This window comes from Physeter macrocephalus, chromosome 10, assembly GCF_002837175.3.
Source record: "Physeter macrocephalus isolate SW-GA chromosome 10, ASM283717v5, whole genome shotgun sequence".
Taxonomy (NCBI): domain Eukaryota; kingdom Metazoa; phylum Chordata; class Mammalia; order Artiodactyla; family Physeteridae; genus Physeter; species Physeter macrocephalus.
Genome location: NC_041223.1, coordinates 40,113,455 through 40,127,270, shown reverse-complemented (window position 1 = coordinate 40,127,270; position 13,816 = coordinate 40,113,455).

Below are 13,816 nucleotides of genomic sequence, written 5' to 3'. Positions count from 1 at the left end.
ACCTTTCCTCCTTCACCTCTCTCACTTCATCACAGCTTACCCATCCCTATTCTTTTGTCTCTGTTTCTTCTTTTTTCTTTTGCCCTACCCAGGTACGTGGGAAGTATCTTGCCTTTTGGGAAGTGTGAGGTATTCTGCCAGCGTTCAGTAGGTGTTCTGTAGGAGTTGTTCCCCATGTAGATGTATTTCTGATGTATTTGCTAGGAGGAGGGTGATCTCCATGTCTTATTCCTCTGCCATCTTGAAGGTCTCCCCAGTCCTGATATTTTTGAGAGTAACGGTCACTAGTTTTTTTAACTAATAAATTATAGATTGTTTAATGTTCTTGTTATCTGTCTCAAAGAAAGATATAGAGATGAATCTTTTTATAAATAATTATTTGCTTCTGTTAAGTACAATTAAGGATCATAGAGTTAAAGGCAGGCAAATTGGTGAAACATCATTCAAAACTCACTCATATTTGCAAGTTACACCCAACTATTCAAAGGCTTTCTCTTAGTATCTTCCAGATAACTAAAAATTATTTTTCTTATGCCATATTCAGACTTTCATACTTATATTGAAATGTCAGCAATTCTAAATCATGAGAAATTTAAATGGAACTTTCAAACAAAAAGAGACCTTAGAAATCCAATTGAACACTTTTAAATGAATAAATGGAGGTGCAAAAGGCCAAAGACTTGTCAAGATCACACATAGTTAGTGGAAGATATCTGATTCAAACATAAGTCACTAAAATCCTAGCATTGTTCTTTCTCACCAAGCTTCCTATTGAACAATGAAGTGTCTCTTAACCTTAGAATATATTTCACACACAAGAAAGCATGAAGACATAAGGAGGAAGACAACTCCAATGGAAACTCCTAGGTATTAAATCACAGGTTTATGAATTTCACTAGGAAGAAAATACTCAACACAAGTAAGAAATATATACTCATAGGGGGCTTCCCTGGTGGCGCAGTGGTTGGGAGCCCGCCTGCCGATGCAGGGGACGCGGGTTCGTGCCCCGGTCCGGGAGGATCCCGCGTGCCGCGGAGCGGCTGGGCCCATGAGCCATGGCCGCTGGGCCTGCGCGTCCGGAGCCTGTGCTCCGCAACGGGAGCGGCCACAGCAGTGAGAGGCCCACGTAGTGAAAAAAAAGAAATATATACTCATAAAATCACAGATATTTCTAACTCTAAATAAAATATGTTTTAAAGAATCTTAAATCCTGTTTCTTAATATTTAACAGACTTTTTTCAAAGTTAACTAAACTTAAAATTAGATAGATCAGCATTCAATTTCTTTGCATGCCTCTCTCCTTTTGAAATACAAATTAAAAAAATCTTTCCCATGACCTGAAATACAACAACTCAAATGTTGTCTTGTGTTAACTATAACTCCATAATTATGCACTACCTATAGTGCTCATGTGTTGTACAGTACGTATTTTTTTTCAAGTCAACAATTCTCCATTGAAAGGAAAATATCTCTTATTCTGGGGCTTGTACTGAGAAAAAGCATTTTAGAAAAATTATTTTTCCCCACAATAGTTCCACAGTTTTGCCTGACTACTATTTTGGCTTAAACTTGGAACTACAAGATTAAAGTCTAATGTTTGTAGTCTTTTCATTTTAATTTTATTTCTCTGGACTGCCTATAATCCCTTCTAATCATTTCAGCTACGGCAATTTTACCAACTGCAATAATGCCTGCTCCAACATTCAGGTTTTATGTGTGTAGCTATGTTATTCCACTGGTTTGGCATGTTTGCGTCACATTATAAAGTCTGAGTTTTCTCAGTGGGCCTTCTTTGAGCTTTGTAGTCGTTATTTTGAAGTACTGCTTCTTGCTGAAATGTTGGTTCTGTCCGAACAGTCCACTCTAATCTTGCTCTATGCATTATTATTCTTCTTTATCAGACAAAAATTTTAAATATGAATGAAACAAGCCCTCATTTGCCTTTGCCTTTCAACTTTATATCTAAGAGAAAGTATAAACATAGCTCCATACTATTAAGTAATATTTATTATAAAGCCATACTGTTTAATATAAAGATATACTAGACAACACCTATCAAATAAGTAAAAGCATGTTAGATATTTCTAAATAAAAAACCGGGTAAAAGCTCTTCTAGAAGAATATTTATCAAACCGAGAAATTCAACAAAGTACCTCAGATTCAACTTATGAAATAAAAGTAAAAAATTAAACTATGAGCAGAAAAACCATGGAAGCATCTAAGCTTCATGTTTCAATAAAGACCTTGAGATTTAAAATACTAATACATTTAAAATACTAATAGCACTGCTATTCAAGATTGGCTTATAAATTCAAAAAAACATATTTCACAAGCTACCAGAGCCTATTACTTCATTTTGCAAAATTCATACATGAACTGCCACACATGTAACTTCAGAGAAATTGTAGAGTGATTCTGAAGAAAGAGACAGGACGGTCTGAAAATGGACTAGTGAGGATTTTCCAGGTTGCTACCCTTTCACTCTTCTCATGGGATTCAAAGTGGCTACTGCCCTGACTGATATTAATGTGTCATTTTCAAGTGCCATTGTGGCCCACTGCATCTGATATCTTTCCAGGTAATAGAATTCTGGAGACCTAGCTCGATGAGCATTAGGAAGACACGGGGTTAGACTAAAATACTGAGTGCCTCAGGGACATATGCTTGGCAGGAAGCTCAAAATCCAGGAGCTTTAAAGAAGACTATTTTGGAGTATCACACAGGTTCAAAATGTTTTTGAAGTTCCTGACCAGAAGACCCTGGTCAAATTATGGGAAATTAAACATTGTCAAGATGATAATTGCAATAATTTAAATCTGTAAAATAGCCTTGAATGCAATTATTAATAGAATGACAATGAAATAAATGTTTCTCGTATTCTGTAGAAATCAACCATCATCAAATGAAGAAATATATTCATATAATGCTAAATGATCAATAATAACTATGTGGTAGTTTCTCTTCATCTGCCTCAACTCTTCTGAATTTGTATAAAAGAACACTTCAAAATCAAAGGTTTTTTAAAATTTTTGTTTTATATTGTAGTATATACTTTATTAACAAACAATGTTGTATTAGTTTCAGGTGTACAGGAGATTATCAAAGTTATTTTTAATGACTGAGCAGCTAATTAAGCATTACAAAGGCCATTGCCATTTACATGACAAAATCCAGAAGTCCTTCAGGACTAATTAGGTGATATCAACCCTCAATTCTCCCTAATGAGGCCTTTGTAAGTCTTAGAACTATTTAACTTTTTAAACTTGAAAGTTATATACATCTGTCAGAGTTTGTCCTTTTAATTGAAATAATATTTTATATTTTGCCTTTAAAGTGTTAAGAAAAGTCTCTGACGTTAAAACTTCAGTGTCAGTGTAAGTTAATAAGGAACTTTATGAAGGACCCTAAAGCAGTTCTCCAACTCATAGAAAATAAGAAGAGCCTAGGAAGATTAAGGGAATGTTTCAATAATTCATTCTTTTATTTGGTAGCTTTTTAATTATTTAACTCCAAAAATCCAAGTCCATTTCTAGACCACATTCATTCAACTACATGTTTTTCATCCTGTTTTTACAAAGTGACTCAAACTCTATTTATTTTTTTAAATGATTATAACATATGTGGAAATGTGGTCACCTGTGATTCATCCTGTGCCTGTATAGCACTGACCATGTGGAAGTGAATCAGAGGTTGGACTGTATTCTCATCACGACTGATCAACTTGGTAGTATGTTCATTTTCATGCTGAAACAAGCAATGTGAAATCAGAGAACAATGTTAAGGAATAAACATTTGTTTTGAATCCCTTAATCAGAAAAAGCTAAAATTTCATAATAACAAGTATGAATGTTTCATTTTAAGAGCTAAAGCCATATCTACATATGGGATTTGTTGTGAAAGACTTTCAGTTTTCTCTCTGAATGCATTTGTGTGGACAAGACAAAACATTAGGTCATCTTTGAAGAGAAGTAATTGAAAAAGTTCTATGCTCAGGCCCATGTTACCAAAGGCAACTAAATTTTGAATGCTTTGAATTTGTTATGACCAATGTATAGATTATAATGCTATACATTGACTGGGCAACATTTAATATTTTAAATTTTGAGGAACTGACCTTTCATATACTTTTTCTCTTCTTTTCCCCTCATGAAAATCATAGTTATCATTAAGAATTAACCAAGTTGTACTTTCAAGAAAATTTAAAAATACTTATAGATACTATTCTCAGATGCATGCTTTAGAAAGGAAAATTACTTCTTTAAACCAAGATTTCAAGCTTTAAAAAGTCACAGAAGTTCATCATGTACCTTATTTTTGCAATATCTCCACCTGAAAAGTGAAGAGATATATATATATATATATATATATATATATACTCATTGTGTCCAAATCAATTAAAACTGGTTTTAGTTTTTTAAACATAATTATTTAGCATTTGAAGTTGCTAAAGATTATGTACAATGGATATTTTTTAATCTCATATAGTTTGTGATCTTTAGTCATGTGTGATAAAATATCCAATTGTTACCAGTTGCCTTTTATACACTAAGATTGCATAAAGTGTCTCATTTAATTTAAATTACAGAAAATGTTTTCAACATCTATGTTTTCTGTGCCTCCTTTTTACAATGTTTTCAACATCTATGTTTTCTGTGCCTCCCTTTTACAATACTAACCTGAATAAATGCTATGCCCCTTTCCTTAGAGGAGAATATGATTTGGTATCTAAAAGAAAATTCAACACAGGCTAGCATACAATCAACTTTTATTTCCTAAGTAAAAATTTAGAAATCAGTATTAAAAGTTTTTCTTTTGAAACCCTAAAGGCAATAATGGCATCAATGTAGGTATAAGGTAGTACTGGTTTATTTTCATATTTAGGTGCTATATGGTAAAATTTGGAGCGGAAATACCAAAGAGAAGCAGCTAGGAATGGTCCTGCTTTGTGGTTTGGCTTGCATGGTGCAAGACCTCCATAAGCACAGGAAGACAATAATATAGCTAGCACTATAAAGTACAGAGAGGAAAACTTAAACACTGGACAGTAGTTGATAAATCTAGTAAATAATAACATCTTTGTGTGTGTGTGTGTGTGTGTGTGTTTGTGGTACACGGGCCTCTCACTGTTGTGGCCTCTCCCGTTGCAGAGCACAGGCTCCGGACGCACAGACTCAGCGGCCATGGCTCACGTGCCCAGCCGCTCCGCGGCATGTGGGATCTTCCCGGACCGGGGCACGAACCCGTGTTCCCTGCAACGGCAGGCGGATTCTCAACCACTGCGCCACCAGGGAAGCCCAACATCACTGTTAACACAGTAGCAATCCATACTCACTTCTCCCCAACTTTCACCACACTTCCAGGGCAGAAGAACAAATAGAACTTGTCTGTGTCTTCAGAGTGAAGAGTGAGCTACAACTGTCTCAACAAGTTTGAAACTGTAAATTATCAGGACCCAAACGAGAATCAGAAAATAAGAACTTGATTTTTTTTTTTTTTTTCGGTATGCGGGCCTCTCACTGTTGTGGCCTCTCCCGTTGCGGAGCGCAGGCTCCGGACGCGCAGGCTCAGCGGCCATGGCTCATGGGCCCAGCCGCTCCACGGCATGTGGGATCCTCCCGGACAGGGGCACGAACCCGTGTCCCCTGCATCGGCAGGCGGACTCTCAACAACTGTACCACCAGGGAAGCCCTGATTTTGATTTTTAAAAAGAAAAATGTATAAAATAAAGCACAGGCAAGACTCAGGAAGCAGTTCAGAGGCAGAACTTTCTGAGACGCCCTAAAGCAATAGGACACAGCAAGAGGGATCCTTTATACTATGCCCATGGCTGAGAGCCTGGATGGGAGAATGTGTTAGGATGCTGAATAAAAATAATTTCCCAATAGTTTTTCCATGTAAACATGTACCTGCAGGAGTTTTACTTAAATTTTCTCTTTAAAGAGTAATAAGATGGAAGCAGCCCTACCTTATATTAAAACATACTATAGAGGTACTATAATTAAAAGAGTTTGGTGTTGCTATGACAGAAATAATCAATAAAACAGAAGAAATACTATGAATACTTAATATTAATTTTAATAATATATTACATAATATAAGGAGGTCAAATGAACAAGGAAAGAAAATAACTTTCAATAAATGGCTCTGAGACAATTAGCTATTTTGGCTACAAATCACTTTAGATCATGTTTTCATATAAACCAAAATAAATTTCAAGTGATAAAAACTATGTTAAGATAAAATGCTAGAAGAAAATAGTGGCTTTTTACTAGCCCCTGAATCAGAAGGACACTCTAAATTGAAATTAGTGAGATAAATCATAAAGGAGCAATATATTTGACTTCACAGAAAGGTCAAATTTCGGTGCACAAAAAATAGCAAAAACAAATGTAAAGTGAATTAATTCTCTGAAGGGATTGATGCATTGTCATCCAACACAGAGCAGATTAAGCATTCTTCCAAAAATGACAGTTTCACCTTTTTCATGTCACCAAACCTTGTTCTCAGCTGCTGGGACTTAAGAGTTCTAGTTCCTTATTTATAACTTCCAACTTTTTCTGCTGCTAGAGAATGTACAAATAAAAATAGTAATGTAGAGATAAAACTCGATTAGGCACTAGCATAATATAACATTTTTAGAAAAATATTGTATAAGCTACTATTTTAGCTTATACAGTCAATTTTCACCAGATACTGTCTATTACAATACAAATTATGCAACTGTTGTAACAGGTCACATTCTCAAGTCAGGAACCTTGGAATTCCCAGCAGAAATCATTTAAGTTTTCACTTCTCTTCCTTGGGGAAGAACACCTTTTGGATTCTCTATTTTGTATATATATTTTTTGTTTATATATATTTGTGTATACTTTATGTATATATGTGTTCATATATATATATATGATAGAGAACTTTTTTTTGAAGATTTTTTTTTGATGTGGACCACTTTTTAAAGTCTTTATTGAATTTGTTACAACATTGCTTCTGTTTTAGGTTTTGGGTTTTTGGCTGCCAGGCATGTGGGATCTTAGCTCCCCAACCAGGGGCTGAACCTGCACCCCCTGCATTGGAAGATGAGGTCTTAACCACTGGACCACCAGGGAAGTACCTGATAGGGAACTTTTTTCATTTAAGGGGAAAATTCTTTCTTTAACTATATAAGGGATTTTATAATTAGGGAAAAATTGTTCTTTTTGCATACAATTTTGTCACATGAAATCAAATTAAGGGTGTCCACCTGACATTGTTTTATAAAGCCATGCAAATTTAAAACATGTTAGATCAAAGATAATCAAAGCACTCTTCATAATAAATAATGCTTTGCTTTTACTTTTACCTGGATTTCAAGTCCAGAGTGTAAATTAGACTTCAGGTTTATGAAACAGCTTGATTAGCAACCATTCTAGGAATTCATGAATCTATAATAAGAGTAATCACTAATCAAGTATGCAACTATGTGGCAGGCACAGTGCTTAAGAGTTAACCGAACTTTAATCTTTACCATAATCACATGAATTAAGGACTTTCATTATTAGCATTATAGGGAAAAATATCTAAATAAGGATATAAATTTGTAGATTTAGTCTAAATATTGGGATCAAATTTTGGAGGACACTTAAAAACCATTCAGTTGCAGGAAAATTATCGATCATTTGGGTTTTTGTGATTATTCTTTTATTCAATTACTAGAAATTTTTCCTCGAATATATGATGTTTAGTTATTAATTATTACTCTTTCACTCACAGAACTTTGATTTTAAGTGAAGAAATTCCATATGCAATTTCCTTTGTAGCATACCACGTTATCTCACATAACTTCATATAGGTAAAAATAGCAGGATATTAGCCCTTTAGAAATAAATATTTGTTTTCATTTAGGAAAACAAAGTTCTCCTTTTAATAAAAAGCCCCCAAAAAAGTGATCCCTAAAAAGAAAAAATTTATTTTAGAAATTATTGTGTATCTGCAGAATTATTTCCCCTACATATCTATCATCTGATGCCAGCATACTTTTTCAGCAGTTACCATCTGTTAGAATTCATGTTTTTGGATGAGTGATCAATTGTTTCATGTTGATTTTCCCCAGCAAGCTATAGGTTCACCTCAGCTGCAAAAATTTTCTAAACTCAGCAAAGCTTCCATAGGAGAAGTCAGGATATGATCTTTCAAACACAAACAGTGTAACTCTGTAGGAGTCTATTCAGGAATTTGAGAAAGAAACTGTGAGAGAGTAAGTTTGTAGCATTTATGCTGTTTGCAAACATGACCTTAAAAAGTGATTAAAATCCACATATAAATGACTATACTTAACTCTTGTATAGGACTTCTGATTTTACTAAGTTTAGTTAATTTACCAAAATTTATCCTAGACTAAATACATATTACTAGCTATCCTACAAAAGAAATTAAGTCAGAAGCTTGGAACAAGTTGTTTAAGGGGCACCCTACGTGAGTGCCAAGTTGGATATACAGCTTTTAGTCTCCTAACCGAAAGTCAATAATACTGAGGGTATTCTTATAGTCAAATATTGATAACGCATAGATTTCCCCCAACATATTGGATTTATTCCATGTCTTCTTTCCAAAAGGGATTGAAGTTGAATGTTTAAGAATTTGAACAGACAATTTGACATATGTTTGCATAACTATCATTCCCTCAGAGAAGTCTGATGAATATAAAACCAAATTTTTGTTAGATTCTGCAAGGACTTAACCAGTTGCTCCCTAAACTACCAGAAAATACAAATCAAAGTGGAACTTGTATTCCACACATGACTCAAAGGGGCTCTGCATCAAGATGATATTAGCATCAGAACTCCTTTGCTCTCCACTCATAACAATCATGCTACAAAGTAAGTAAAAATTCTATCTCCCTCTTACATATGTCTTTCATTTTCCCTCAGCCAAAGGCCCCTCATTTATTCCATTAATCTAACATAAAAGCATTTCCTGCATTGCAAAATGAAACTTCATTACACAAGTGGGTTTACATTCAGTGGTAGAGACTTTATCCTCTAGTTTCCTTTCTCTTATCCTTTCTTTTAGGAACACTCTTCTCCTCCTCAAGATATGATCACCCAACTAGAGTTCCCAGCATTCCTTGCAGCCTCATGTGACCATGTGATTTGTCTCTTGCTAATGGTAATTAAGCAAGAGTAATGTGGGCAACTTCAGCCTTCTATCTTTAAAAGGGAAAAATCACTTGCCCTCTAATTCTCTTTCCATATCTCACAGTAGTTAAAGCAAACAGTGGTGAGCCAGTGTCCACCAAGCAATTGAAGACAACTTTAGGGAATACCAGAGCAACAATATAGAAAGAACCCGGGTTCCTAAATGACTCAGCAGCCTCCCTCTAGTTAGTTACATTAAACATCTACTTTGTTTGAGCCACTGTGTTTTAGGATTTCCTTGTCACAGCCTCTTATCTGTATCCCCAAATACAATTATTCAAATTAGAACTCCTTTCATCTCATTTCTACTATTGACACTTTTGTCTGTGTTGAAACATTGCTGCTGGTGATAGTTTTGCCCAAGTATGTAGCCAAAGGCTATTATGGGGTCAGTATTGCTTCTCTTTTTGGACAAACATGCTTATTTTGTACTATATACCTGAGCCACTGGGTTTATACAAACTTGGGGCATCCAGGCTGCTATCCTTTAGCCCCATGATATTTGTTTTTAATCATTTTATTATAACATCAACGCTGTTTGAAGTTTTTCTTCACTATGTTCTTGTAATGAATCTTATTTCTGCCTTTTTGATTATCATCATAGAACATTTATTTGTGTGTCTGTTTATAACCCACAATCTGCATGTGTATGACCAAGGACAATCTGGCAATAGTATTTATTTCACTGGTAATCACCAAATTTCCTGATAGATCCTCCCAAGCTCTCCCATTGGACTAATGCTGGATATACAAGACCTACAGCAGCAGTGTTACTGCAGGTGTTAGTCCAAGTTACTGTGGCCCCAGTATACACATATTCATGATGCAAGCTTTGTTGATAACGTTCTACAACGTGGATTTACTACAAACAAAAAGATAGTTATTCTCTTTTGTTCTTTAATCTTTTTTAAGGTAAATGTTAAAGTCTCAATGAAATGACGCACAACTGTATTGAAAAAGACTTACATAGTATCTGTTATTTTTCATCTTTCTTACAGCTAGAAAAACAAATGCCTAATGCCTTTCCTTTCATTTTTGGGCTCACAAATTAGAGTATTTTCAAAGAGAAAAGAACCTTAAGGACTTCTTTTCTAGGAGTTTTTAAACTGTGTTCCTGGCACCCTAGGACTCCAGAGTTGTATCTTAAAGTATACCTGAAGAGCGGTTGGTGGAGGAGGCTGAGTGGTAGGGACCAGAGGCTCCCACCCTGCTTCAGATGAAGCAGTTTTCTTTAATCTTTAAGACGTTAGGGTTCCGTTTGAGATTTCATTTTTTTAATGTGTTTCCTAATATTTGAAAAGTGCTAATCTAGTCCAAACCAAATAAGGGAACTAAGAGCTCAAGGGAATAAGATTTACTCATGAAGTGAGAGCAGATTTGTGGTGAGGTTAAGATGGGATCCTAGTCTTTTGACATCTTGTCCAGAATTTTTATACCAAAGCTACAGAGATGATTTAATAAAATGTGGGCATTCAACCACACACAGTTAAAGTGACATAGCTATTCTGGTATTCATGTGACTTATAGGAGTTTCAACAATAACTTCAAATTTCCCTGTATTTTTCATCTGGCTTTTAGTTCAGAGTAGTGCTAAATATTTTGATTTCTGTATCCAGCAATTAAGATTAGTATTAATATTTTTCTACTTTAGAAAAAACAACGTTTTTAATTTAAAAAAGTATGACTGCTCTACAAAAATTTTTTAAAGAAGGAAATTATGACATAGCAGAATGCACAGGACTCTAATAGGAAACATGATTCTAAATACTGCTCTGCCATCAAAGAAACAGCTTTGTGCCCCTTCTTTGCCAATCACGTCATCTTGACAGACCTCAAATTTCTTAGTTTTTAATGTGATTAGTCTATACAGCTTATAAGGTTTCTTCCAGATCTAAAAATCTAGAACTCTCTTTTCTAGGTTAATCCTGTCCATCTGCAGATCAAGCAATAAAGTGTATAATTATTCAGTGTATATCTATGTGCATAATGTATGTATGTATGTTTTAGCATATGCCTACAAATCAAGGAATCTTCAAGCTTTTAATTTTATGGGGTTTTTCCATTTTTAAAAATATACTGTTATTTGCATTCAATAAATTCACCCTTTTAAGTGTAGAGTTCTGTGAGTTTTTATGAACATTTACAGTTACATAATCACCACCAAAATCAAGACATATAACAATTCCATCATGCCAAAAACTTCCCACCTCCCTTTAGAGTCAACTCCACACCATCCTTATTCCCTAACAACTACAGCTCTGCTTTCTGTCATTGTAGTTTCACCTTTGCTTCTTTATGTATTTTTTTTAATCTTGAGAGTTCTTACTTTTTTACTTTCATCTGTAGTTCTGAAAGTTAAATAGTGTACACTGCACCTACTCTGATGGTTGCCTTATACCTTGTTTAATTTTAACAACAAAATTGACAATAATTCTGAGATGCAGACATCACTACACTGACTTTATATATGAGGAAACTGAGACTCGTAAGAAGTAATTTTCCAGGGTAACACAGCTAGTAAACAAAGAACCCCAGCTCCTTAATGACCACAGCACCACGACACACTCCCTGATACAGCCGCTCTCCAGACTTCTTGTACGTGAGAGCAAAATAAACTTTTATTTTTTTGAGCCTCTGTTATTTTGAGTTTTCTGCTACATGAAGCCAAATCTAACCTCATTTGTTTTGGATCCTCCTTTTTGAGCATCCTTTACTCAGGACACGTGCTAATCTCTCCAGCAAGCTTACTAGACCCAGGGAGAGATCATAGTTTAATTACATTTTCGGAGCCTTAAATGTGGCCACAGGTCAAAGTGCTATCTCAAATTCTTACTTTTAAAATCTTCATCTATTGGAATCTAAGTCTGTATTTCAATTAGTTCCAAACCCAGAGGACGACAGGGATGATATTTATTGGAGCTCCTAAACGCCAACATTTATTTTCATTTTTAATTTGCCAGATGATTGCCCATTCTCCAATTTGTGTTATGTATAATTTTTTAAAACTGCTTAGTCTTCACTTTAGATGCATATTAAAAATACACTTTGCATCATACTCACATTCACAGAGGTGAGTTTGCTTTAGCAGAGGCAACCCTGATGCTCAAATCAGACAAATCTACTTCATACTCACAGATGCAAGATCCGCAGGCCAAAATTCTCTCCGTTTAACCCCCTTAGAATATCATGTACAGTAGAACACAGCTCCCTGAACCAGCTTTCTTAATCTTAAGGCTATTGACATAAGAAAAATAGTGTCTCCTACAGGGAAGAAGGCTAGAGTGGTCTGTAAATAAAAAAAGATATTATATGGGAAGAACTGAGGACTACATTTTAAAACAGTGTGACTTCACATGAGCATTTATGTTAAACAATCTGATGAAAGTTCATAAATATTTACTTCACATTGCAATCTGCATACATATTTTCATATCAGATATAGGAAGAATACAATTAAAACATCAAACCGTTACATATACAGTACACAAGCAAGTTACTTGAATGAGTAGGTTAAAAAAAATAAGGTAGATGGTTAGTTTTTTTTAGTGTTGGAATCTTAAGAAAGTAAGAACTTAAGAAAGGGAAAATAATGTTATCTTGTATTATTAGATGATAGCATAACTAATCTTGTAGAAATGGGAAGGAAGTCATACTATGTACATTTCTCATGGAAGAAACTTTTTTCTACTCTCACTATGAGTATGTGCTCTGGGGGACCAGTGGTTTTATTTTTTGCCTATGGACTTTCTCACTGTTGGACCTCACAGTGTTTTGCTCTTTTTTTTCGACTGCTAAAGCTAACGGACATATTTATGTACCCCTTCCACGAAGCAGATATAAATTCATGACCTATGTTTTATATTCTAACATCATTCCAGAGGTCATCTTTTCTTTCTAATCTTATTTTCCTTTTGTTTATTTTAAATCATTTATCTTTTTAAATACAGATATTCCTATACTATTTCTTAAATCATTCGTGGAAAAACACAAATTCTAAATTAATTAACTAGTAAATTATGCTAATATTGGTATTTTTAGTTACCCGCTTAAGACACCTAAAATAATCAGGTATTAGAATAGAATGTGAATGATACTTATATTATCATCTTACCTCTATAAGATCAATAATCAGAGGATGTTTACAGAGTCCTTCACTGTCAATGGTATAAATTCTATTTAATTCATAGGGAAATAAAGACATGAGCAAGCAAATAAGTCTAATGGTTCAAAAATTAGAAACCTGATATTAATGCACTGTTACTGACTCCATGTTCAGACTAATATGTCAGTTATTCACCAACAGAATGAAAGTTAAAGTCAATCAGCTTTATTATTTTTAAAGTGTAGATATATTTAAATGTAACCATACGAATGTGTTTTGATTGGTTCAATTTCTTATTACAGATGAACTCGAGTTAAGAGAAAAATATATCTGCTAAAATATTTACGTAGATATACGATTCACTATAGCAATATTTTACATAGAGTAGAATCAATCAAAAATGTTTTATGCTGATATAGTTTTTACTAACAGTTCAGGAGGAAAGGGAAGAGAAAACATCTATTCTTTTTAGAATCTTTTGCCTTTATTAGATGCCCAGGCAATTTGTCTCTAAACCTTTCTGTCTTATGTGCAAACATTCAAC